The following is a 27227-nucleotide window of genomic DNA, read 5'->3' on the forward strand; positions in this document are numbered from 1 at the left end:
GTCCCTGTGGCAGTGCCGACCGGGTCGTGACTCTGTTCCCTGTGGGTGCCAAGGTTGGGGTGGGTGGGGGGCTCTCCTTCCAGGGGCTCCTGCTGCAGCCACTCCCCAGTCCTTCCAGTTCAGGGAGGGCTCTTTGACCTCATGGGAAATGTGTGGTATGGAAACAGACAATGTAGTTTCATTTCCAAGGAAAAACCCACCCGTTTCAACTGGTTAATGCAAAAAAAAAAAAAAAAAAGGCATTTTTCATCTTACTCAATGAAAAAGTCTGAGAATGGATCAGGGTTCAGGAGAACCCCTGGGCACCTCCCTTCCCCCTTCACCCGCCGACTTACCTGCCTGTACACTGGCTTCACCCTTAGGATATGTGTGGTAGGGAGAGGGTTGTCTGCACCTTCATCCTGCGTCCACCCAGCTTTGGGGTTGGGGCCCACGTGTCTGTTCTAAGGGCATAGACTCATCTCCTTATGTCTCTGCTGGCTGAGCTAGGCTCCCGGCCCTGCCCTCCCACCAGTGTGTTCCAGAGAAGTGATGCTTCGATGGGCCAGCCCAGGCCGCATGGTCCCCGAACCTCATGGAGGAGGAAGAGGACAAGGTGATCCCCCGGGGGAAAGTGTGGATGCTCTGATCACAAGAATGGAGGTCAAGAAACAACACCCACCCGCTGGAAACGGGCTGCACGGGGCCGACAGAAGTGTATTTCAGCGTGTGAACAGGTTGGAGATACTTCAAAGGCAAACAGGACTTTGGTTTCTTTCTCTCCGTGAGTTGAGAGAGGGAGATACTCTTTCTTCAGAGATACTCACTGTGGAGCAGAGACAGCCTCTGGCTTCTGCCTCTCCTCCCCGCTCCACCCAGATCTCTCTGCCCCGAGGAGGGCCTGGTGCCACTGCTGTGTTCTCAGAGTTGCATTGAACAGGCACATCAAATTAAAACCTTTCGGGCTTGCTCACCAACGTGGTTTCCTGTACAGTACTCCCCTGAGGGGGGATCACAAGTAGTTATCCATCCGTTTCATTGATCTATTGTTTTTATTAAAAAGAAAAAAAACCCAACCATCAGAGGAAGTGCAGCCAGCTGTCTCAAGAGGGGAGATGATGGGAGATGATATTTTGATTACATTAATCCATATCCTGTTAGTTCCCTTGGCTTCTGTCGCTGCCACTGGTGAAGTCACTAATGTGAACTAATTACATTTGCTCTGAAAAGCCAAAATTTTTAATGCGTCTCAGCAAGAAAGGTTAATATTATCAATTTAACAGCGTGAATGAAACATGGTGTGTATTGAACTCGAACTGTCCTAGAAGCTTGGATAATAAAAACCCAGTGGCTGCTTTTGTAGCCCACTGGATAAACAGCTGCTGCTGAAAGATGCTTCATCCCTTCTTCTTCTCTTTAGTCTGATGTGGGCAGGCACTTCTGGATGCTCTCTGTTGACCGGGCGGTCTGGTGTGTGACATAGCAGACCACGTGACGAAAGGTGCTTCCTTCCCTTTTATGTCTTCCTGACTGTTGGGGTGTTTTCAGAGAGAAACACGGATCGCCTCACCTCCCAGTGCTAACAGCCTTCCCGTTTTAAAAGCCTCTGAATTATCAAGACTTAGAGCACTTCACGTGTCGGTCGTTTCTCTGGAACCAGCCAGCCCCTAGAGGCAGCATTCTAGAGAGCTGGGTGTTCTGGAGGGGCGCTCCCCTCCAGGGGTGTCTGTGGTCCAGCCTCTTGTGCCCACCCATGGTCCCTGCGGTGCCCGCCTTGGTGACGGGCAGTGAGGATGCATGCAGCCTGCTTGGTGCTCTCGGCTTCTTGGAATTGGTGGGTGCCTTGCTCTGCTGGCAGCGTGTCGAAGGTTCTGACTGGTGCCGCTTTGCTGACCACTGGGTTCCTCGGCGTCCTTCCGTGTTCAGAGTAGGAGCTCAGTGAGGATTTGCTCTGCGGGGAACGTGCCTGTCTCTCTGTGGCCCCAGAGGAGTGGTGGAGTGGCCTGATGGGAGCTGAAACCTGCTAGGAGCCGAGGAGGAGATTTCTCAGATAAATTCCAAAAGGTCCTTGGCTAAGGTTTTCAATTGGAATTTTTCTCCAGTCATTTTTAAAAGAATAAAAAAAAGATTTTGCCTGCTTGCTTCCTGCCCCTCCTCAGCGGGATCCTAGGATGAAGAGAGGCAGGTTTTAGAAGCACGTTTTTTTCCTGTCACCTATGTGTCCGCAGTCTGAGCCTGTCGGGTGGAGTCAGACGGGGCGGGGGCAGTTCTGCAGCCTCCTCTGACCTCCTCTCCGGCTCCGGGACGGCCTGGAGCCTTGCGTGTCTGTGCTGTTTGCGTGGCGCTGACAGGCCGCCCAGGCCACCGGTGTCTGTCTCCTGGGCCTGACCCCCCTCCCCCAGGTGCGCTGATGATGCCTGTGACCCCGGCTCCCCTGACCGCCCTCGTCACTCAGGGGTGTTGGGGTGCCTGCTTACGTGCTTGTGTCTGGACTGAAAGCCCGTGACAGGCGCTCGCTGCACTTCTAAGCTTGGTCCGGGAGCCCGGTGACAGCAAACGACGGCAGAGGCGGCAGCTACCCTCGCCTCGAGTGAGACCCGGCTCGTTCCTCAGTGTGCTCCGGTCGTCAGGCCGGGGGAGAGGCCGCTGATGCAGTGCTTTCATGGGACCGCTGGGCTGGCCCGGCCCATTCATCTTAGGCTTGCACGAGCTGCCGGTGCCCCAGGACCTGGTCTCAGATGCTGTCTGTCCATGCCAACGTCCTGCTGGTGGCGGCTGCTGGATCCTGGGCCTGGCACAGGGCTCAGGCCTGATAAATATCAGAGAGGCTGTTGATCGTTGTGTGCGGTCATTTCCTTTACATTCCAGATACTGTGTTTGAGCTAGAAAATCACCCCACAGAACCTTGGTCCTGACGTGTGCATTATTAGGCCATAATGTCCTTTCTGAGGCCAAGTAGCAGTCCACCCCCAGCCCCTCCTCCTATCCGGGATGTAGGTGGATGAATCTCAGTTTCATCTTCAGCTGAATTTCTCCATTAAGATTCTAAAAGACTGAAATGACTGGCAGTTCAGACTTGCACTTGAATACCTAATGATGTCCAACACTCTCTTGAATCCCACCTTATGGGATTTGCCCGGCGTACTCACTTGATCCTCCTACCAGCCGTTCAGGTGGGCGTAATTAACTCCGGTTTACATTCTGGGAGACTGAATGTTGTCGCGTGTCCTTGCCCAGACTTCTTAAGTGGTTGAACGTGAACCTTCACACCCTTCCAGTGCCAGGATGTGTACTCTTACATCCTGAAACACAAAGCAAAACTAAAGAAGAACCAGGTCTAGATGACCTTTCATCCTACTCAAAATTCTAAGTTTACATTGCTTTACAAAAGTTAGTTTTAGCTTTGAGCGTGGGAATGACACGCTCATTGCTTTTATGCCAAAGGTGTGCCATCTGAGGGCTGTCCTCTGCGCTTTAGACAGAACTGACCTTGATTACTGCTTGACTCAGGAGCTATGCAGAGCATCCGGGGAATGGTGATGGCTGATCCTGGCCGCTCCTGGCTTTGTGCAGCTGAGGCTCGCGTGCGCGTTATCTGGGTGACCTGGTGAAGGCCCAGCGTGGGAGAGTCTGCAGCTCTCCTTTTTGTCAGCAGCCAGCCCCCTTAGTGAATCCTACGCATACATGTTATTTTTCCATCATGTTCCTCAAAATGGCACTTTGGGACTTGCTCAGAGTCCAATATAACTGTGGATATGCATCATAAACAAAATTATAAATTGATAAGACATTATGCCTTTTGATACTAAATGGCATTTGCTTGGTGCTTCATCAAACCCTCTCTTAAACATTTGTCTCTTGAACCTATATTACCTATATGAGATCATTATGAAAATGCAAAATAGTTTGTAAAAAGGTACCTTTGCTTAGAGAAAATTCTGACTTCTCGACTGGAAACGATCTGAAGGAGAGGACGGGGTTCCTGTGACGGCACCCAGCATTTATCCGGTCCCCTCTGCTCTGCGTTTATGATGGGCAAGGTTCAACCTCATCCCCTTTTAAGAACTCAAGCCCAGAGAACGTACTTACACAGTGTCACATTCTACTTGAAATATTTTGGCATCATTATGTACTTCAGAAAGTAAAAGCCTTATGACTCAATGTCCTATTCAGTTTTGATTAGTTATCTTGATGCTTGAACATGTGTTCATGTTCCTGGTATTCCTGGGCTTGTGATGTAGCCTTTGACGTAACCTACATACCTGGTGCAGGTGATGAGTTCACCATGGGATGCCTGTGGTTTTTTTGGAACTCTTCTTTCCAGTTTTTCTTTTAGAGCATGTGAGGGCTGTGGTTAGGAAGATAATAAATGAGGCCAAGAGTAAATGAAGGCTAAAAAAGCATTGAACAGGTCAGGTATCTGAAGCTTTTGAGAAGGGAAAAAAAGAAAAAAACAATAAAAAAGGAACCCAAACAAAGCAAAATATAGTCTTGAAGCAGAAACCATCAAAACCTGGGGTTCAGCACTCACTGTAGCCTTGGTGCCAAGTCACGCTAAGAGCCGCAAAGGCCTCTGTGGTTGGGTACGTGTGGCAGGAGAAATCAATGTGTCTCAGAGAAGGGAGGGTTCTCTTTTCGAGGAGAAAAGGACAACAGAGGGAAATGTTTTATTTTGAGATGTTTTATTTACAGTGAATATGCGGCTTGTGCTCTGTAGGGCAGAGCTTGGTTGGTAGTGTTTGGAAGGCAGGGTAGGGGAGGATACTAAAATATCTGTGCCACGGAGCTTCCATTAGGACTACATATGTGAAAACATTCTAGAATTCACACCGTTTAGACAAATGGTTGATTTAGGAATTTCTCCTTCCTGCTCCTTGGCACCCTCAAATGCCTCTCCTCCTTTCCCTGTTAGGAACCTGAACTGGCTCTTTAAAGAGATGGAGTGAAACTTAATTACCTAGGGAAACCTCCAGTTTATATTCCACAGGAATAGTCTTTCTGGTTGGCACATCTCAGAATATCTACAGCCCAAAAAACCTCCTTGCTGGGTAGAAGTAATCAAAGGATGGTATTTAATATTGCTTCAACTTTTGTTTTTAAAAATCCTTTATGCTGTGTAGTTCCCAGTCTGACCTCACATTTCTAGACTCCATATTTTAGAATAACCTTCTTGGGTAAGTAATTAGCAGAAACTATGGTGGTGACCTGCATTTTCTTTCCATTAAGCTGCCTCCATGGTAGGACTTCTGCTAGGGCTTTAGTGAGGTTTTCCTGAGCATTGGGAGTACCCAGGAATCTACACTCTAAAAGCAAAAAACCCTTGGCATTTCTGTTTATGTTGCTGTTGTTCAGTCACTAAGTCATGTCGGAATCTTTGTGACCCCATGGACTGTAGCAGGCCAGGCTCCTCTGTCCTCTGCTGTCTCCTGGAGTTTGCTCAAACTCATGTCCATTTGGCCAGTGATGCTGTCTAACCATCTCGTCGTCTGTCGCCCCTTTCTCCCTTTGTCTTCAATCTCTCCCATCATCAGAGTCTTTCCCAGTGAGTTGTCTCTTTGCATCAGGGGGCCAAAGTATTGGAGCTTCAGCTTCAGCGGTGGTCCTTACAATGAATATTCAGAGTTGATTTCTGTTTGTATGGCTTCCTAAAACTTTTAGATGCCATATAGGGGAGTGACTTTCTTCCAGGGTTTGGTAAAAGAGAAAAAGACATCTTCCCGACCCAGGGATCAAACCCACGTCTCTTGTGTCTCTTGCATTGGCAGACGGATTCTTTACCACTAGTGCCACGTGGGAGGCCCAATATCACTTATATGTGAAATCTAGAAAAATGCAACAAACTAGTGACTATAACAGAAAGAAGCAAACTCATGGATGTAGAGAACACACCAGCAGTCACCAGTGGGAGAGGAGGATCAATATAGGGACTGGTGGGTAGGAGGTACAAAATATCGGGCATAAGATAGGCCACAAGGATGTATTATATTATTATCCAACACAGGTGGAATATAGCCAATATTTTGTAATAATTATAAATGGAAAGTAACCTTTAAATTGTATGAAAATTTAAAAAATTATTAAATGATTCTACAGAATAATTAGATTTAAGCTTTTGGGAATAAATGTGATTGCAGAGGTGAAAATCAATCAATCATTCTGTTTTGCCAGCAGAAAAAGAAGACTTCCTCTCTAGATGACATTTGCCATCTAGTCTTTCTGCCTGGCTCGCTCACTTCCTTCTTCAGCAACAGGGGGTCTGCATTGCCCTTTGTCAAGTACCCAGAGGGCCATGTAGGAAAAGAGCAGACTCTGAGCAAAAGTATCACCTCGTGGAGAAGAAGCGGCCGAGTCCTTTCCAGGCCGCCGGAGGGTTCTGTAGGCGTGCCATGATCCTGTGCTGGAGGCCAGGCACGCTCGTGTGCCCACTGGGTGACGCCAGTCCATTGCTGCGGCCTAGTCCTGCCTTGCCCCCGTGACTGTAGAGTCATTCTTGGTCTAGATGAACTCTCCAAGTTGTTGGGTTTTCCCAGGAGATAAACTGTGAAAGCTCATCATAAAGAAATAAAATCAGGTCTTGGTCTAAAGCTTTCAGCAAGTAGGTGTAAAGGCATAGCCCTGTCGTTCTGTTCCTCAGGTCAGTTCAGTTCAGTCGCTCAGTCGTGTCTGACTCTCTGCGACCCTGTGGACTGTAGCATGCCAGGCTTCCCTGTCCATCACCGACTCCCAGAGCTTGGTCAAACTCATGTCCATCGAGTTCTCTTCCTACATGTGGATTTTTGTGTGGTTAGTAACACAGTTGTGTACATTTATTTATCTAAATTTCTGTGATCTGTTCCTTTTCGTATGGATACATATATACACACTTGTGTTAATGACAGACTTCCAGCATTTTTGCCAAGTTTGAGATGCCTAGTGTACAGTAGTCTCTGAGCAGTCAAGCGACAGGGGCAGATGGTGAGCTGGTGTGTGGTGGGGAATTCAGGGCTTTAAGAACCAGTCTGTCCGTGGAAAGCTAAGGCTGTAAGCAGTCTGCCAGGGCTGGGTCCTGAAATGGTTCACCCTCCTCTCGTCTGGGGAGGAAACAGCCTCTTCAGTGATTGGTCTTCTTCCTGAGAGAGTGTCCAGCAGTCCTGCATGCGTATCCTGTGAAATACCGGTTTCAAATTAGCCCAGACCTGGGGTGTGGACAACATGGAGCCAAGTCTAAAACAGATCAGTTTGTGGACAAACGAGGAATTCAGCAGCATTTGAGGAGAAAGCCAGCAGAACTGATGCGGCTCTTGGTCCCTGGTAAAGCAGGCCGCAGCAGCAGGTAGCGTGTTCTGGCTGAGAGGTGAGATGCTCGAGGGGATGTGTGCGCTCGCTCGTGGGGCATCTGTGTGCTGTGACGCTGTGGAGGTGGCGTAAACATTTCTGAAGGGGTTAAAGATAATTTTGTAGCATTAACTCTAGCCTAACGTGACTTGATCTGAACCAGTCCTAGCCAGAACTCCTGTGATTTAAGATTAGCGTAAGGTTTTCTGAGGTTCAAAGTTTCAATGTAGTTTTCTTCTTTTTTCTAAAAAAACAGTTCTGATCATTTGGTATTGTTTTAAAATAATATTATTTTCACTTGTTATAAAAATTAAGTTCACCTGTATAATAATTGCCCTCATAACGAATCCCTTAAGGAAACATGTGTTAATTATGATTTCATGGTAAATAGGTTATTTTTAGATTTTTAAAATTGCCCCTTCTTCCAGTAACTAGCACTTCTGTGTCTGCCTTTTGAAAAGAACGTACAGATTAGGTGGATGTAGACATAAGGGAGGTAAGCTGGAAATGCATTTCTGTTTTTGTAGTTTGCTGCTGTTAAGATTTAGAAACGTTAACACAGCAGTGTTTCCATGACGCAGATATATCATCAAGTTCTTACAGCGTAGCTTGAGGTGACTAGGATTCTCGTGTCATTTGGAGGAGGGCAGGCCAGTGACTCATTCATCTCTTCTTTCATTGATTCATTCATTATGTAAACACATGCTCACTGGGCACCAGGAGTCACTCACGTACATGGGTGCCCGCCCACATGGACTGACTATTGGGAGATGCATTAATCACACCAACCACAAACAAATACACTGTTATTGTTCAGTCGCTTAACTGTGTCTGACTCTTTGCGAGACCGTGGACTGCAGCACGCCAGGCTTCCCTGTCCTTCACCATCTCCCGGAGCTTGCTTGAGCAAGCAGATCAGTGATGCCATCCAACCATCTGGTCCCCTGTTGTCCGCTTCTCCTCCTACCCTCAATCTTTTCCGGCATCAGGGTCTTTTCCAATGAGTCAGCTGTTTGCAACAGGTGGCCAAAGTACTGGAGCTTCAGCTTCAGCATCAGTCCTTCCAGTGAATATTCAGGACTGATTTCCTTTAGGATTGACTAGTGCCCCCTTATTTGAGGGGTATATGTACATCACAAGACCCCCAGTGGATGCCTGAAACTGACCCCTATATATAATGTTTTTTTCCTATGCTTATATACTTGTGATAAAGTTTATAAATTAGGCAGAGTAAGAGATCAACAGTAATAATAAAATAGAACAGTTGTAATAATATACTGTAATAAAAGATATAAATGTGGTCTTTCTCTCTCTAAAAATATCTTAGTGTATGAAATGAATGCCTTTCGCATCTTAACTAAGCACTGATCATACTCTGTGGCCAGAACTTTGGCAGTCTGAGATGTGGGAGCAGAAGTAGCCTAAGTTTCTTTTTGCTTTGTCACGGTTTCCTGGCTACAGGATTCATTCTTACCACTGATCTTGACAACCTCAGCATATGATTTTTCTTCCTTCTTTTTTAAGTCTAGAACTTTTACTTTTTCACTTAAAGGAAACACTTCACAGCTTCTCTTTGCCATGTGCGAGTTGCCAGCATCACTACTCTTGCACTTTAGGGCCATTTAAAATAAGATAAGGGTCCCTTGAACACAAGTAACACCTGCGACCCCATTGATCTGCTAACCAAAATGGCCACGGGGTGGGTAACAGACGGATGTGCCGGAGAAAAGGTGGACGCACATCGCGGGCTGCGTGGAACCGGAGGGCACGCTGTTTCATCCAGCCGTGGGCAGGACTGTGTGCAAGTTAAAACTCACAGACTGTTACTTTCTGGAGCTTTCCATTTAATATTTTCAGACTGCGGTTGACCGAAGGTGACTGTAGAACGTGGCGTCTGTGACGAGGGTCCCTGAGGCCAGAGGTGGTGCTTTGAGCCCAGGGGGACAGGAATGCCCAGGGCCCAGGGTGGGAATGGGGGTGGGCAGCGGGCCCCAGAGGCCGAGTCAGGGGCATGGTGTTCGCCATGTGAGCAGCGAGACATCAGGTGCGGGGTGTGCAGGTGGGAGAGAGAGGCAGTAGTATGGGGAATATTGTGTAAGGAATCACCCTCTGTGCCCCGCCCCGCCCCCCCCCCCCCAAACCCCAGCACGGGATTGGAGAGCGGGCTTATTAGGAAGCTATTGGAGGAGCGGCACTTGGGGTAAAGACCCGCCTGCTAAGGCAGGAGACATGAGAGCCACCGGTTCGATCCCTGGGTTGGGAAGATCCCCGAGAGGAGGGCATGTCAACCCACTCCAGTGTTCTTGCCTGGAGAATCCCACGGACAGAGGGGCCTGGTGGGCCACGGTTCATGGGGTCGCCAAGAGCCGGATAGGACTGAAGCGATTAGCAGCAGTAGCAGCGGCAGGCAGAGCGCCTCGAGCAGGGCTCGTGGCCCGACCAGGAGAGGATGGGTGGGCGGGGTCCAGGCAGTGCTGTGCTGGGTGGCGGGCGGGCATTCCAGACGGCGGCGCACGGGGCTTGGGGTGCACGCGGCCGCGGCAGCGCCAGGCCCTGAGCGGGGTCCCTGGAGGTGTAGGGCGGCGAGGAGCCGGAGCTGGTCTCTGTAGGCTGCGAGGCTGCGCGCCCCTGCGGCAGACAGGGTGGGATGTGCGCGGGGCTCCCAAGGGCCGCAATTCAGGAAGCACTCCGGGGGGAGGTGGCCCTTGAAAGCAGAGCCTGGTCCCCACGCAGACGGGTTGAGGGGTGAGGCGGTTGGGCCAGAGATGGATCTGGAGGCCCGTGGATGGTCTGGCCCTGGGGGGAGCATGGAACCGTCCAGGAGAATGAGGGCCCGACGGGGAGGAAGGTGGGGAGTGTGTGTCTGAGACCCGGGCAAAGGGTTTAGGGGGGCGGGCGGTTGGGAGGGCCTAGAGCTGCGGCCAGGAAGAGAAAGGAAGGTGTCCACTGGCTCTTCCTGCAGGGAGGCCTTGAGCATGCGGCCTAAGGGATGGTGCCCGGGCGTGGTCTGGAGGACGGAGATCGGAGTTTGTTTTGTGGCTGCGGCATCTGCGATCTTAATTCCTTGCTGCTGCTGCTGCTAAGTCGCTTCAGTCGTTTTGGACTCTGTGCGACCCCATAGAGGGCAGCCCACGAGACACTGCCGTCCCTGGGATTCTCCAGGCAAGAACACTAGAATGGGTTGCCATTTCCTTCTCCAATGCATGAAAGTGGAAAGTGAAAAGTGAAAGTGAGTTGCTCAGTTGTGTCCCACTCTTGAGACCCCCAAGGACTACAGCCCACCAGGCTCCTCCGTTCATGGGATTCTCCAGGCAAGAGTACTGGAGTGGGGTGCCATTGCCTTCTCCACTTAATTCTCTGACCAGGGATCAAACCCCTGCCCCCTGCAATGGTGCGCTAACCACTGGACCACCAGGGAATTCCCTGTGGAGTTTGTTTTCTGTATCAAAGCCTGGAGTCCAGGGGTGGCCCCCGTGAGAGGGAAGTGTGGGTCGGTGAGAGAAGAGGGGACGGCCCCAGGGGGATCTGGAGGCCGAGATGTCTGGGAAGAACACACGGAGGGAGCTGCTTCAGATTAGAGGAAGGGCCGGCGGTCCCTCAGGAGGGGCACTGATGCTGGCGTGCCCCGTGCGTGCTGTGCTGTGGCGTTTGCTGTGGGCTGTGTGTGCGTCTTCTCATCCATCCTTACAGAAGCCTGTGAGCAGAAGCCGCCACGCTCGCGGAGGAGGATTCTGAGTCCTAGGGAAGCTTCAGCACTGTGCCCACAGTCCCCCCAGGAGGACTCGACCCCGGGCGCTGCCTTTCCAGGAGTCTGCAGCCCTGGTGGGGAGCTGGGCCATGGTGGTGCCCTTGTGCCCTGACCCAGGAGACTGAGGGTAACAGCAGCTGCGCTGTGGCGTTCCTACCCAGTAAATGTTAACATGAACTCAACGCTTTGGGAGGTGGTTGCATTCATTTTAATGATTAGTTCTTTTCCCAGTAATATTAACCAGTGTCAGGAGAGGGAAGCTAGGCACTCTTGGTGTAAAATAGCAGGTCTGTATATTGATTTACTCGACTGAAACTTCCACTCAGTTACTGGTGTCAATTTATACTTTGTTAACTCTTGGTTTTATGAAATGATGGCTGTGCATTTCTTATCAAATGGTACCGGTTATTCTTTCTTGGAATGCACACATCAGGCCACTGGCTGCACCAGGCATGGCCTATGTGACCCCCATTTGACACCCCTGGCGTCCTCTTGGGGTTTGTGTGTCTCCACTGACACCTGTTGCAGGTTAGGAGGCTGGGAGCACGGACACCCAGAGGCAGGGCCGGCCCGAGTCCTCAGTGGCACAGCTGTCTCTCCCTGTGGGTTCTTCTCTCTTCTTTCTCATTTCCCTTGAAATGAGAGCAGACTTGCAGACTTGCCTGTGTGGGGTCCCTGGTGGGGCAAGAGGGCTGGACCTCTTGGGGTGTCCTGAAGATAAAGAAGAAAAAGGTCCTTAAGGAATTGCAGATGCTGTGTGAAAGATGTCAGGCTGAAATTGCTGGGAGCTGTTCAAATTCCTCTTTGGAGAAACTTCTGTTGTCTCTTCCTTTCCTGTTTTGAAGGTTAAAGCTGCTCTAAAATCTGAAAGTTGGTTCAACAATCTCTATTGTCAAGACTTTGGAAAAACAGCAACGCTTACACATTGCTGTTGAGAACGCAGAATAGCCCAGCTCTTGTGGAAGACAGTTTGACAGCCGTATATGTGAAAGTAACATAAATGCGTGTACCCTTTGACCCATAAGTCCTGCTTTGGGGAACCTGTCATGTGACACAACTGCACACAGACAAATTGCAGCTTTGTTTGTGCTCGTGGTACCTGGGAACAATCCATGTGTCCTGCAGTAGGGGACTGGTTAATAAACTAAGATACAGGCACAGGATGGAATACTCTGGAGCTTAAAGAAGCACAAAGGCACTCTATTCTCTGTGTGGATAGATCTCCAGGATGTTAACTGAAAAAGACAAGATTTGCTTCTTTTTTTGTAAAATTAAGGAGTGGAAATAAGACTGAATCTTTGCACTTGCTTGTGTTTGTATAGACTGACAGCAGGAGGAAAGCCAAGAAAGTGACGAATGTGAGGACTCCCGGGGGCGGGTAGGGACAGGGAGGAGGTGACACACGCCAGTGTACATTTTCATATCATTTTTGATTTTGTCTCGTGCTTATCTGTTTATCCGTGCTCTGCTGTGTCCCAGCTCTTTGCGACCCCACCAGGCTCTTCTGTCCCTGGGATTTCCCAGGCAAGAATACTGGAGTGGGTTGCCATCTCCTCCTCCAGGGGATCTTCCCGACCCAGGGATCGAACCCACGTTTCCTGCATCTCCTGCATTGCAGGCGGATTCTTTACCGCTGAGCCACTGGGGAAGCCTCCCACACCTTGTGCTTACATTATGTATTAAAACTTAGAAAAAACTGCTGCGCTTTCTCCTGCTGGGGTAGCAGGGGGCTCTGACGTTGATCTTGGATGGCATTCCCTGTTGTGGAAAGACCGAGTGACAGAGGCAAGTCCATGCCCCTTGGATAGGTTTCCCTCTTCTGTAGCGTATGTGCCATTTGAGTGGTTGCCCCAGGACGCTTCTGGGAAATCGCCTTGGTGTTGCGTGCTGCTCTAGCATCACCTGCACCATGAGAGGAGAAGCTTGTGCATCTCTTAGTTTGTAGAAAGGGCTATTTCCAGACATGTTTGTCTTCTCCTTTTGGCTTCCTTATCTTGTCGTCTTCAAGTCACAAGGTCTGCTGATCAAATACACTCCCATGTTTTACAAGAACTTACTTTCTGATTGTTCTGTTTTACTTTAAATAGAGGGTTGAGATGCACGTGGTAAGGAATTCAAAGGACCACATGGATGTGTCTCCTTAGTTATTTCTTTGACCCTCTTTGGGCGCTTGAATGGTGTTGACTTTTTCACTAATAAGTTGATGTAGAAATGCGTTTAATTTGTTGTTCAGTCGCTCAGTCGTTCCTCACTCTCTGCCAGCCCATGGACCGCAGCACGCCAGGCTCCCCTGTCCTTCACCATCTGCCAGAGTTTGCTCAAACTCATGTCTGTTGAGTCAGTGATGCCATCCAGCCATCTCATCCTCTGTCTTCTCTTTCTCCTCCTGCCTTCAATATTTCCCAGTGTCAGGGTCATTTCCAATGAGTCGGCTCTTCACATCAGGTGGCCAAAGTTTTGGAGCTTCAGCATAAGTCCTTTCAGTGAACATTCAGGTTGATTTCCTTTAGGATGGACAGGTTGGATCTCCTTGCAGTCTGAGGGACTCTCAAGAGTTTTATCCAGCACCACAGATTGAAAGCATCAGTGCTGGTTTGGAGCAGTGTTATTCTGTATCTCTTGAACTGACCCTAAGGGCTCGCTTGTTTGCTCGCTCGCGCTGTCTGTCTGTCTGTCTGTCTCTCTCTCTCTCTCTCTCTCTCTCTCTCATGCCAAGTGTTCAGGAAATAATATAAACTCAGTATAATGTAAATTCAAGCTGGTGGCTCCAGCAGCTGACCCTTTGAATTACAGCTCTATTTGTTCCCATTTATAACCACCCTTTAACCACTCAGTTTGTAATCAGAGTAAGTCATTTTGGTGGTAAGTCAAATATGGGTTAGTTTGCATCATAGATTCCCTCTGACAGTTCAGTCTTATAAGAGGTGTGTGAGCATGAGAACTGTGTTGTGTGGCCATGGAAGGGGTGGAGGTTGGTAGTGATTAGAAGGTGATCTCAAGATTAAAAAAAAAAAAAAAATCTACCCCAACTGCAGCCCTGGGCAGTGAATCAACTGGCGCATTGCCCTCTGTGGTTGGGACTTTCGAGGGAGCCTGTCGGGTTCTGCTGTTACCTCCAGGGAAATGGTCCTGGGATCAAATCTGGGTCGGCTGTGCTGCAGGCCGTGGTAGTGGGTATCACCGGTTTGTTGGAAAAATGACTCCTTGTTATTGTTACTGTTCAGTCGCTCAGGCACGTCCAACTCTTTGTGATCCCGTGGACTGCAGCTCGCCAGGCTTCCCTGTCCTTTACTATCTCCTGGAATGTGATCAAATTCACGTCCATTGAGTTGGCGATGCTGTCTAACCATCTCAGCCTCTGTCATCCCCTTCTCCTGCCTTCAGTCTTTTCCAGCCTCAGGGTCTTTTCCAGTGAGTCGGCTCTTTGCATCAGCTGGCCAAAGTATTGGAGCTTCAGCTTCAGCATCAGTCCTTCCAGTGAATATTCATGATTGATTTCCTTTAGGATTGACAGGTTTGATCTCCTTGCAATCCAAGGGACTCTTAAGAGTCTTCTACAGCACTGAATGATTCCTTATTAACTCTTAAAAGTATCGCCTATAATACTTGTTTTAGCAGCAGAATCTTCGCTTATGGTGTGTGTGTGTGTGTGTTTGTGTGAGTGTTGAGAGGTTTTGTGGGTAGGGGATGAGTTAGGCCCAAGATATTTGAAATATATTTGTAGGAGGTATATGTTTGTCTATTGAATCATTTTAAAGCTAAAATAACCCCCTACTTAATTTTGATTTGATTTGCTTACTACTACCAGGGAATGATGCTTATATGACCAAAACGTGCTTTCACGTATATACTTCTGCATGTCCTTTCTTTATCCATCAAGTGTATTCCTCAGTAATACTATGTAAAATACAGACGTGTTTGCAAAGCATCTTATTCTATTGACTTTCATTGTGAAATTTGAAAACTGTAGGATCTAAAACAAATCCCATTAGGACTCCTAATATTCATTTGCATCCCTGGTAGCTTAGTGGTAAAGAATCTGCCTACAGTGCAGGAGACCATCTGCAATGCAGGAGATACGGGTTGCATCCCTGGGTCAGGAAGATCCCCTGGAGAAGGAAATGGCTACTCACTCCAGTATTCTTGCCTGGGAAATCCCATGGACAGAGGAACCTACAACCCGTGGGGTCTCAAGAGTTGGACACAACTTAGTGACTAAGCCACCATCAGTATTCACTTGTAGAGCTCACTTCTCAGCATTCAGAATGTTTTAAAACTTTTTCCTCTGTAAGTAGAGTTAATCCATTGGCGGTTAATCTATGTTTTGGTGTCTTTGCTGCAAACGTTTAGTTAATTGCTTTTATTCTTAAGCCATCCTTGCCCTACTTCTGGGACTTCATTTTTGGCAGCTACAGTGGCTACTCCAGGAATTATTAGAATTAAGAGCTGGAGGGAGATGCTGTTTAAATTCCATTTAGGGTGGGTGGGTGTGCTCACATATCATGTGGGGTGTCCAGGGGCTCTGTGCTCTGGGTCAGGCTGGGGAGAAGGCCCTTCAGATGCATCTCTTTTCTTTCAGTGAGACCCCACTAGTGAAGTCCTTCCTGCTGACTCATTATTCAACAAGTACTTGTTGTTCCTGGAGGTTATGATTGCTTCTTTTTCCCCCAATTAGTTTAAAAAGCTGAGTTTAGGCAGGATTCTTGTTGAAGCAGAATAATTTAATAGGTTATTGACCACCTCTCTGAAGCTCTTCGTCTGTGAGATGGGACTAATACCACCTACCCCACTGGCTCAAATTCTACAGGTCAATACCTACAGGTCAGTGTAGGCCGCGTTGGGGGCTAACAGCCTAGAGGTTGATTTCAGAGATGTTTTATTTTCATTTTGAGGTTGCTTTGCACCTGGCAAGAGAAATTAACACCCCAGTTTGTGATGCTCTCCTCCGTGTGACACCCTTCTTGTTATTACTGCTTTAGCAACTCTACTAGTACTCACCAGGAACTACAAAAATGCCCTTTTTTTTCTATAAATACCTTCTAATTTAGCTGTTTTTAAACCTTAGGTTTTTTGTACTTACCTAACATATAACCAATGGCACCCCACTCCAGTACTCTTGCTTGGAAAATCCCATGGACGGTGGACCCTGGTAGGCTGCAGTCCACGGGGTGGCTAAGAGTTGACATGACTGAGCGACTTCACTTTGACTTTTCACTTTCATGCATTGGAGGAGGAAATGGCAACCCACTCCAGTGTTCTTGCCTGGAGAATCCCAGGGACGGCGGGGCCTGGTGGGCTGCCGTCTATGGGGTCGCACAGAGTCGGACACGACTGAAGCGACTTAACAGCAGCAGCCGCAACATATAACCAAGCGAGAATGCTATCTTTTTAAGTGTGGAGGTGAGAGTTTCAACTGTGTCTTAACTATTTGTATTTCTGTTTGTTCCTGGTGACACTGAGTGATTCGGGTCACTCTGACATTTAATCAAGTTAAACGGTGTGGCTGTTAGAAAATATGTCTAGCAGGTAATCTGAGAGCTTGATGACTAGTAACACAGCCGAGAAATTTCATCAGGACTAATTTATTAATTTCTTAAGCCCTTCTTGTCCAGTTTGCCTTTAATTTTCATTTTTTCTAAGTTTCCATTAGCAACTGTGCCCTCACTTGTTATTTAATAATGAATGGTTACAAATTGTTTGTGTGTTTTCGTAATTAGAATGTGATAGCAATCATCTACCGGATGAGCTGACACTGTAATGACATAAAGTCAGTAACAATTATGCCTAACAGGAAAATTAATTATGTAATCTTATCATACCCTATTTCGCCTAGGAGATTAGATTTGGCTGTGACTAGGCTGGGCTACGCAGGTGACAGTGTGGTATAACACTTCTCATTCTTCTGCATCACCTAGTCACCATCGTGTTCACTGTATCACCCGGGAAAACCATTTGATTTAGATTTTTAAATAAATATTTTCAGCCTTTTGATTTTCTACTTAAAAAGAGCGAGAGAGAAAAAAAGACTGCTTCTACTTGGATGATTTATTCTTCCCATGCTTTTAGTGCTTGAAGGTCTTTGCTGGATTTTTATCCAGGAGCAGCCATCTTTTCTTTTTGCCTTTATTTACCTGCCAGGGATGTGAGCTGTGCAAGTGAGCTAACCACGCCCTCTGACTCGAGGCGCCCCTTCCTCCAGCACATGGAGCAGCTGCCTGGGTGCAGGCGGGACCGGACAGACCGAGGGTCCTCGGGTGACTCTGGAGCAGCCCACCTGGCCTCTGTTGGGGTGCCCAGCTGACTGGTCCTGCACCCCTCCCTGTCCTTGGAAGCCCTGTGGGTCTCAGGCAAGGTGGACGGTCTCTCAGGACCCGTGTGCTTAGCCTCAGAGGAACCCTGACATTAGCTCATCCAGCTCCTCGTCTTCAAGGTGTAAAAACTGCCATTTGTCTGAGGGTCGAGCTGGGACCACAACCCACGTCTTCATGGTGTTCTTCCCATCACACCTCGTTCCTACTTTGTTCTGTTTTTTAAAATTGCTTATAACTACTCAGTATCTAAGGATAAAAGTTTGTCTCTAAGCTAAAGAATTTAGAAAACATTCAGAAAAGTCACGCCTCCTATACGCTCATCACTGATAACAGTTGAGTACATTTTCTTCCTGCTTTTTAAAGTGTGTTTTACCGTGGTCCAGCCGCCTCTAGTGGCATGTTTATTCCTGGGAATCTTAAAGTTTATCAGCGCCATGAAGTCATCTCGGCCTACAGGGTGCTTAACCGTTCTCCAGGGTTGGCATTTGCCCTGGCTCCAGCGCATCACAGTTGTTCATGATTGTAAGTAGGGCTTCAGTGAACACCGCCACACTTAAATCCTGTCCTTTACTTTACACGGACTCCTTAGCATGTCGGATTCCCTGAAGTCGGATTTCGGAGGAAAGGTGTGAACTTACGGCTGTTGCCCAGACGGCCTGTCCCACTTTATACTCTGACTTGTGCTCCTAAATCCTGTTGTGAGATGGTCACATTCGCTTTGTGAGAAGTACCCACCCCACAAACAAGACAGCCCCCTGAAGACAGACCAGCACCGTTGTTTAGGTGTGTGCTGTGGTTCCGGTGGGTCCCTCCTGCCTCTTTTCCCTCCAGCCTAGGTCAGTCTTGTTCCAGATGATCGACATACACAGTATAAACTCCCTCCTGTGTGTATTACACATTTGTTTCGTCAGCCGTGGTCAGTCTTTGTTTCCATGGCGGTCAGAGCGTCAGGCTGTCCTTCTGGGGTCCTCCCTGCCCTTTGTGTATAGTCTATAGTCTTAGTTCTTTGCGGACGGAGTCGAGGTGACCCCAGACCCATTTAGACACCTTCCCACACACCTGGCTTTGTCCCTGACTCTTCACATCTCCCTGCCCCAGGTGTTAGCAGATGACAAGGCAGAACTTTCAACTAAGCATTCGTTTGTGGGCTTTTTTCTTTTTCTTTTTTCTGCTGAAGTATAGTTGAATTTTTTTTTTTTTTTTTTTGCATTCTGAATTTGTGGACTTTTGACATTAATGACTATTTTCTAAACCCCAAACCAGGTCATTTTGTATAAAACTAGGTCACATAACTGTGAAAACTCAGGGGATGGGTTAGCACTCTTAGCCAATGGGTTCTGCTCTCTGTGGAATTGTCTTGCTTTAAATCCATTTTTAAGGAATGGAGTGTTTATCAGTGAAACCATACTTAAGTCTTATCCCCTAAATGTATTTACATATGAATAATATAGCTCAAGATAGTGATTATATATAGTTAAATTTACTTTGAGTTATTGTAAATGATACGTAATTGGATTTTAATTAAAATGCATTATTTCAATCAATATCAAACCTTCAAGAAAGAAAAACCTATAATCATAATTAAATAAAACAGTTACTCAGATGAGTTGAGGACTATGTTTGGGACTGGAAAATTAGATAAATTTTGACAAATTCCTAGAGGAATGTAGAGGGTTTTTTTTTTCCCTAAAGTGTATTTATAAAGTTAGTGGGATTTTACATGAAAGCAGCTTTTGAGTCACTTTATTTAGTTTTTAACTTATCATCTGGGAGGAGATTGTGAGGAGTTCCCTGGTAGTGAGACTATGGTGAGTTATGTTTCCCACAGATGGCTTTATTTCCTTTTTGTGACATTGCTTGGATCATGAAACAAGTGTCTTGGAAACTGCGCGATGCAAAGATGTGAGTTGGGAGATCTGTGTGCGTGTAAGTCAGCGCGGTCTGTGTTATTTCGGCACAAGCTGCAGTGTTGCCTCTTTTCACCCTTGGCTGCGACTTTGTTGAGCGCTTCTGTGCCTTTGTCCTCGAGGACAGTGTCCGCTTCTTGATGCTGCAGTGTCTCCTTACCCGCTCGTCCAGCTCCTTTCCCAAGGAAGCCCAGTTTTTCTTTCTTGGAAAAACTCAAACATATTTTCACACCCAGTTAAACTCCCTTCCCTACTGTTACTTTTTGCTTCTCCATATTTTGTTCTTGAATACCATCTTACAGAATGGGACCAGTATCAAGATTGGGAGGAGAGGGGACATACGTATCCCAATGGCTGATTCATGTTGATGTTTAACAGAAAACAACAAAATTCTGTAAAGCAATTATCCTTCAATAAATAAATATACAAATAAATGAAGATTGGGAGGGGACCAGGCCTCCACATTGCCCTTTCCCTTTTATTTCCCCTGATTTTAATGATCGCTCATTAACCTAGGCAGCTTGGAAGCAGTAGCAGTGGTGTCTTCCTGAGGTTCTCTCTCTACATTTCCTTCCGGTATTTGGATGCGGCGGTTTCTCCCAGTGCTTCCTTTGTCTTCTGTTATTGTCCGAAAGAGTCTGAAGTGACATTCCCCACGATCTCCCTGGCTGCTGTCAGGCAGCCTGACTGTGAATGCTGGAGAGAAGTTGCTACCTTTTGAATCAGTTCAGTTCAGTCTCTCAGTCGTGTCCAGCTCTTTGCGACCCCATGGACTGCAGCATGCTAGGCCTCCCTGTCCATCACCATCTCCTGGAGTTCACTCAAATTCATGTCCATCAAGTCTGTGATGCCATCCAAGCATCTCATCCTCTGTCATCCCCTTCTCCTCCCACCTTCAATCTTGCCCAGTATCAGGGTCTTTTCCAATGAGTCAGTTCTTCCCATCAGGTGGCCAGAGTATTGGAGCTTCAGCATCAGTCCTTCCAATGAATATTCAGGACTGATTTCCTTTAGGATGGACTGGTTGGATCTCCTTGCAGTCCAAGGGACTCTCAAGAGTTTTCTCCAACACCACAGTTGAAGAGCATCAGTTCTTTGGTGCTCAGCTTTCTTTATGGTCCAACTCTCATATCCATACATGGCTACTGGAAAAACCATAGCTTTGACTAGATGGACCTTTGTCAGCAAAGTAATGTCTCTGCTTTTTAATATGCTGTCTAGGTTGGTCATAGCTTTTCTTCCAGGGAGCAAACGTCTTTTAATTTCATGGCTGCAGTCACCATCTGCAGTGATTTTGGAGCCCAATAAAATAAAATCTGTCACTGTTTCCAGTGTTCCCCATCTATTTGCCATGAAGTGATGGGACCAGATTCCATGACTGTAGTTTTCTGAATGTTGAGCTTTAAGCCAACTTTTTCACTCTCCCCTTTCACTTTCATCAAGAGGCTCTTTAGTTCCTCTTTGCTTTCTCCCATAAGGTTGGTGTCATTTGCATATCTGAGGTTATTGATATTTTTCCCTGCAATCTTGATTCCAGCTTGTGCTTCATCAAGTCCAGCATTTCTCATGATGTTCTCTGCATATAAGTTAAAGAAACAGGGTGACAACATACAGCCTTGACTTACTCCTTTCCCAATTTGGAACCAGTCCATTGTTCCATGTCTGGTTCTAACTGTTGCTTCTTGACCTGCATACAGATTTCTCAGGAGTCAGGTAAGGTGGTCTGGTATTCCCATCTCTTGAAGAATTTTCCACAGTTTGTTGTGATTGACACAGTCAAGGGCTTTGGTATAGTCGATAAAGCAGAAATAGATGTTTTTCTGTAACTCTCTTGCTTTTTTAATGATCCAACAGATGTTGGCAATTTAATCTCTGATTCCTCTGCCTTTTCTAAATCTGGAAGTTCTTGGTTCACATACTCTTGAAGCATAGCTTGGAGAATTTTCAGGCATTACTTTGGTAGTATGTGAGATGAGTGCAGTTGTGCAGTAGTTTGAGCATTCTTTGGCATTGCCTTTCTTTGGGATTGGAATGAAAACTGACTTTTTCTAGTCCTGTGGCCAGTGTTGAATTTTCCAAATTTGCTGGCATATTGGAAAATTTCCAGATTTCCAAATTTGCTTTCACAGCATCATCTTTTAGGATTTGAAATAGCTCATCTGGAGTTCTATGACCTCCACTAGCTTTGTTCTTCGTGATGCTTCTTAAAGCCCACTTGACTTCGCACTCCAGGATGTCTGGCTCTAGGGGAGTGATCACACCATCATGATTATCTGAGTCATGAAGATCTTTTTTGGATAGTTCTTCTGTGTGTTTTTGCCACCTTTTATTATCTTCTGCTTCTGTTAGGTCCCTACCATTTTTGTCCTTTATTGGGCTCATATTTGCATGAAATGTTCCCTTCATATCTCTAATTTTCTTGAAGAGATCTCTAGTCTTTCCTGTTCAATTGTTTTCCTCTATTTCTTTGCATTGATCGCTGAGGAAGGCTTTCTTATCTCTCCTTGCTATTCTTTGGAGCTCTGTATTCACCTGGGTGTATCTTTCCTTTTCTCCTTTGCCTTTCACTTTTCTTTTTTTTCTCAGCTATTTGTAAGGCCTCCTTAGACAACCATTTTACATTTCTTTTTCTTGGAGATGGTTTTGATTACTGCCTCTTGTACAGTGTCAGTAACCTCCATCCATAGTTCTTCAGGCACTCTATCAGATCTAATCTCTTGAATCTATTTGTCACTTTCATTGTATAACCCTAAGAGATTTGATTTAGGTCATACCTGAATGGTCTAGTGGTTTTCCCTACTTTCTTCAATTTCAGTCTGAATTTGGCAATAAGGAGTTCATGATCTGTGCCATAGTCAGCTCCCAGTCTTGTTTTTGCTGACTATATAGAGCTTCTCCATCTTTGGCTGCAAAGATTATAATCAAGCTGATTTCAATATTGACCATCTGGTGATATCCATGTGTAGAGTCTTCTCTTGTGTTGTTGGAAGAGGGTGTTTGCTATGACCAGTGCGTTCTCTTGGCAAAACACTGTTTGCCTTTGCCCTGCTTCATATTGTACTACAACACCAAACTTGCCTGTTACTCCAGGTATCTCCTGACTTCTGCTTTTGCATTCCAGTCCCCTATGATGAAAAGGACATCTCTTTTTGGTGTTCTAGAAGGTCTTGTAGGTCAATTTCAGCTTCTTTGGCATAGACTTGGATCAAGGCAAATTGGAAGTGGTCAAACAGGAGATGGCAAGAGTGAACATCGACATTTTAGGAATCAGTGAACTGAAATGTTTGGACTGGAATGAGCAAATTTAACTCAGATGACCATTATATTTACTACTGTGATCAAGAATCCCTTAGAAGAAATGGAGTAGCCCTCATGGTCAACGAAAGAGTCCAAAATGCAGTGCTTGGGCGCAGTCTCAAAAATGACAGAATGATCTCTCTTGTTGTTTTCAAAGCGTTTTAAATAGCAGTGCAGTTCAAGGCTGGTATTGTGGTCGTGATCAATTCTCAGGGTAACTGAGGACTGCCAACATTTTCAGGTCACCTTTGACTCTTAAACTGCCAGTGGTGGTAACACCGAAAAGAAATCAGATCAAAATTTTGGCTGTAGTTGGAAGCAGCATTTAGGTACTGCCAGGCAGCCCTTGGAAACCCACAGCGGGGAAGTCTAGTTCCTTGTTTCTGTCTTTGTTTTTGAGAGGAAAGAGCTAATAAAAGGAATGAGTTAATAAAAAGACTTTAGTAACGATGAGCTTTTGCAGGTGAGATTAGACACTTAATTCTCTTAACAAGACAAAGAGGGATGGGAGAAGCTAAGGGGCTTCCCAGGTGGCACAGTGGTGAAAAATCTGCCTGCAGATGCAGGAGATGCAGCTGGATCCCTGGGGCAGGAAGATCCCCTGGCGGAAGCAATGGCAGCCCACTCCAGTATTCTTGCCGGGGGAAACTCCGTGGACCGAGGAACCTGGCAGGCTGCAGTCCATGGGGTCACAAAAGAGTCAGACACGACTGAGCACACACACCCGTTTTACAGATGAGGGGCCAGAGGTTCTGGGAGGCTGAGGAACTTGCTCCTCTGTGAAGTCAGAATTCACACTAGAGGTGGATCTGAGCCTGCGGCTTCAAGGTGCTCCTTGCCTACCTCCCCAAGAAATAACAGTGTGCAGAGAATCACTTTTCTAAATTGTGTGTGTGTGGAATGCGCTATGTGCCATCAGAACAGACTTCTTTTGGGGGGGAGGATCCCTTTAAAGTTTTCTTTAACAGAATGAACATAATTAAAAAGTGGTACACATGAAAGATAAAAAATATATGTAAGATACATCTCCAATGTGTTCTTTGTCTAGGAATATAAAGATATGCACATTTATACAGTATAAGTTCATGTTTTCATAAAAGTGGATTCATCCATTAATATAAAGAGTATTATATAAATAGTGTTTCTGTAGGATTTTTGTTGATTTTTCTTAAAATATGAATGCCACTTTAGGTCAGCTGCATATATTGAGTCAAAGTTATCGCAGTTTCCAATATGCATGCACTATAATTTAATCAGCCATCTCATGTTGATGGACAACAGCATCTTCTTGTTTGTTTTTTTTCTTACATTTTGTTTTGCTGCTAAAACAGGATTATAGTATATTCACGTCCATGTATGTATATATGCTTGTTTCTTTGCTGGTACTCGTTTTTCTATAGGAAAGGGCATTGCTATGCCTACCTTGCTCCTGATTTAAATAAAAATATTTCAGTGTCTTAAGCATTGAATATGCCTTTGTTAAGTTTTGATAAATACAGTCGATCATATTTAAGTATCACGTATCCATTCATTTTTTAGTTTTTATTGAAAGAAGTTGATGAATTTTATTAAATGCCCTTTTACCATGATACAGTTGTAAGCTTTTGCCTTTATTTTGTGGTGTAATAAATTATGTTGATTAGATTTCCCAGTACTGAATCATCTTTGCATTCCTGGAATAAACTCTGGTTTGTTATGGTGTACTATTTCTTTCATATGTTGCTAAATTTGATTTGCTAATACTTGATTTAATTTTTATGACTGCAGTCTTAAGATGGGTGTGGAATTTCTTCCATAGTTGCACTGTATCAGGTATTGATATTAGGATTTTGTTTTTAAAATGATTTAAGAAGAATCTCCTCTTTTTCTAAAGTCTGAAAGCATTTGTGTAATAGAGGAAATATCTAGTTTTTAAATATTATGGAGAAATCAACTTGAAAACCACCTTGGCTTGATATCTCCCCAACTCTACCCCCAAATCTTTTAAAGCACGTTCTTTAATTTTTCAGAATATGTTGCAGTTGTTCTACTTATCTTTTTACTTTTTCTCTGGATTTTTGATATTTCTTACTTACTAGGAAATTAGTTTGCCTAAATTTAAATTTATTGCACAGAGTTGTACATAATATTGTTAAACATTTTTTGATATCCATGGTAATAATCCCTTCCTACTAATGCAGGAAGTTTTTGCTTTTGCTTTTTTTTCCCCTTTAACCAATTTTGTTGAAGATTTCCCTTGGTTCAGATGGTAAAGAATCTTCCCGTAATGCAGGAGACCCGGGTTCCATCCCTGGTTTGGGATGGTCCCTCTGAGAAGGGACTGACAACCTACTCCAGTATTCTTGACTAGAGAATTCCATGGACAGAGGAGTCTGGCCGGCTACAGTCCATGGGGTCTCAAAGAGTCAGACACATTTTTTTCCCCTTAATCAAGCTTGTTCAGCTCAGTTCAGTTGCTCAGTTGTATCCAACTTTTAAGCTTGTTAGAGTTTATATATTTTATTCTCTTCAAAGAACTAGGCATATTAATTTTATGTTCAATATATTTAATTTCAGTATGTGATCTTAATTAATTCACTTTTACTATTCTTTTTGATTTAAGTTTATTAAGTTGAATGACTGTTTCATTTTACTTTTAGTCTTCTTAAAATAATGACATTTAAGGCTATAAATTTTCTTTAAGAACAGCTTTAACTGTGTACCTTTGGTTTTAGAGATCCATCTCCTTTTTGTTATTTTCTAGATGGTTTATGAAAAGTGAAACTTCACTTTCACTTTCACTTTTCACTTTCATGCACTGGAGAAGGAAATGGCAACCCACTCCAATGTTCTTGCCTGGAGAATCCCAGGGACCGGGGAGCCTGGTAGGCTGCCGTCTGTGGGGTCGCACAGAGTTGGACACGACTGAAGTGACTTAGCAGCAGCAGCAGCAGATGTTTTATAATTAAATTATTGTCTTTTGATCTTGAGATTATTTAGAGGCATGTTACTAAATTTTCTTTGGGTTATGTTTTGATATTTTACTACCATCTATGAATGTAGCTCTGAAATCTCTGTCTTAGAGGATTTAGTAAAGTTTACTTGTGTCCAGGCCAAGTGTGGGCTTTCCCCAGTGGCTCAGCGGTAAAGAATCCGCCTGTGGTGCCGGAGACACAGGTTTGATCCCTGGATCGGAAGGTCCCCTGGAGAAAAAATGGCAACCCACTCCAGTATTCTTCCCATGGACAGAGGAGGCTGGTGGCTGCAGCACCAGGGGTTACAAAGAGTCGGACACGACTGAGCACACACACTGGTGTCCAAGTACACGATCAGTTTTTAGTTGTTCGTGGATGTAAAAAAATTATATCCTTGGTGAAGTACACAGCTTTCATTTTCTATATTTAGTAAATCAAGCTTATTGATTGCGTTATATTCTGAGCCTGCAAATCTGTGTTTATTTTTACTATCAAATTGAGCGTTATGTTAAAGTACCTTTTATAATTTTTAAGCTCTCATATTTCTAAGAGCTTTTGCTTAATGTATTCATGGCATTTTGTTTGATGCATAAAGAAGTATAATTCTTATTTTTGCCTCAGATTACATGTTTGTTATTATGTGATATCCCACTTTATTGGTTTATTACTTATGGCCTTAAATTCTTTATCTGATTTTTATATTGCCGTCCTCGGTTTCTTTTTTATTTGTATTTGCTTGGTATACCTTTGTTCAACTATTCATTTCTGAACTCTTTATCACCTTGTTTTAGGCCAGTTCCATGTTTTGTTGTTGTTTTAAATAGAGGCAGATTTTAAAAGTCCAAGGTGACAGTTTTGTCTTTGACAGGAAAATTCTGCCTTGTCTGTTGTGATAAATTTTGCTTTGTCACTTCCATCTTATTCAGTGGTTGCCCCTTATTTTACTTTGTTTTTCTCAATTCTTATGTTAGTTTAACACGGTTTTTAAATTAACAAAGGAATTGCTATTTTCAGTCCTGCCAGAGCCTGACAGTTGGAAATGAAACTTTCACATACCAGCAGGAAGTTACTGATGTGTCCACCAGGACCTGCTGAATTCTTGTTGTCCCTGTAACTCTATTTCCTGGGTGTGTCTTCCACATCTCTTATCTTTTGACTCCTGGGTTCCAATTCCACGTTCTTGTTCTTTGCTTCTTAATGCCTATGTTTCTTCTGTTTAATCTCCTGGTGCATTTATTTGATACTTTACAGCAATGGGTAAATTTTCTCATTTTATTTTATTTTTAAAATTTTATTTTACCCTGATAGGAACACTTGATATGAGATTTACTCTCATACAGATTGAAGTGTATAGTACGGTCTTGTGACTATAGGTACAGTCTTGTAAAACAGGTCTTTAGAATGCAGTCATCTTGTTTAACTGAGACTTTATGCCTTCCTGTTGTTTTTTTCTTTTTTTAGTTCGGAGTGTCTAAGCTGCAGTTGCATCTCCGTGTGTGCTCTGAAGCCCTTTCTGGTTACAGGTTCTCCTGCTGCATTAGTTATCCTTGTGCAGGCGGCACTCGCAGCTCAGCACGACCCCCAGCCGCTGTCCCTCCTCTGCTCTGGCTGCCCTCGGCAGGCACAAGGCCCCAGGTGGGGTCACCGAGCTGGCGGCCAAGCGGGGTGGTGCTGTGGATGGCCGGAGTGTGGGACCAGGGAGCAGTCCTGGCCACAG

General features: G+C 45.4%; 1 protein-coding gene and 1 long non-coding RNA gene across 4 annotated transcripts in view; one reads left to right on the plus strand and one right to left on the minus strand.

Moving 5' to 3' along the window:
* Positions 1–27227, plus strand: part of IGF1R (insulin like growth factor 1 receptor) — a 306876-nt gene that overhangs the window by 79519 nt on the left and 200130 nt on the right.
* LOC101907342 (uncharacterized) lies at positions 1009–5567 on the minus strand. Of its 2 annotated transcripts, XR_009492087.1 has the most exons (3): positions 3900–5554; positions 3469–3726; positions 1009–3281 (listed from the first exon to the last, which is right to left on the minus strand). It is a non-coding gene; the product is annotated as an uncharacterized lncRNA (long non-coding RNA). The 2 variants fall into 2 exon arrangements; XR_001494523.3 differs by having other exon boundaries at positions 1009–3726; positions 3900–5567.

This window comes from Bos taurus, chromosome 21 (assembly GCF_002263795.3).
Source record: "Bos taurus isolate L1 Dominette 01449 registration number 42190680 breed Hereford chromosome 21, ARS-UCD2.0, whole genome shotgun sequence".
Classification (NCBI taxonomy): domain Eukaryota; kingdom Metazoa; phylum Chordata; class Mammalia; order Artiodactyla; family Bovidae; genus Bos; species Bos taurus.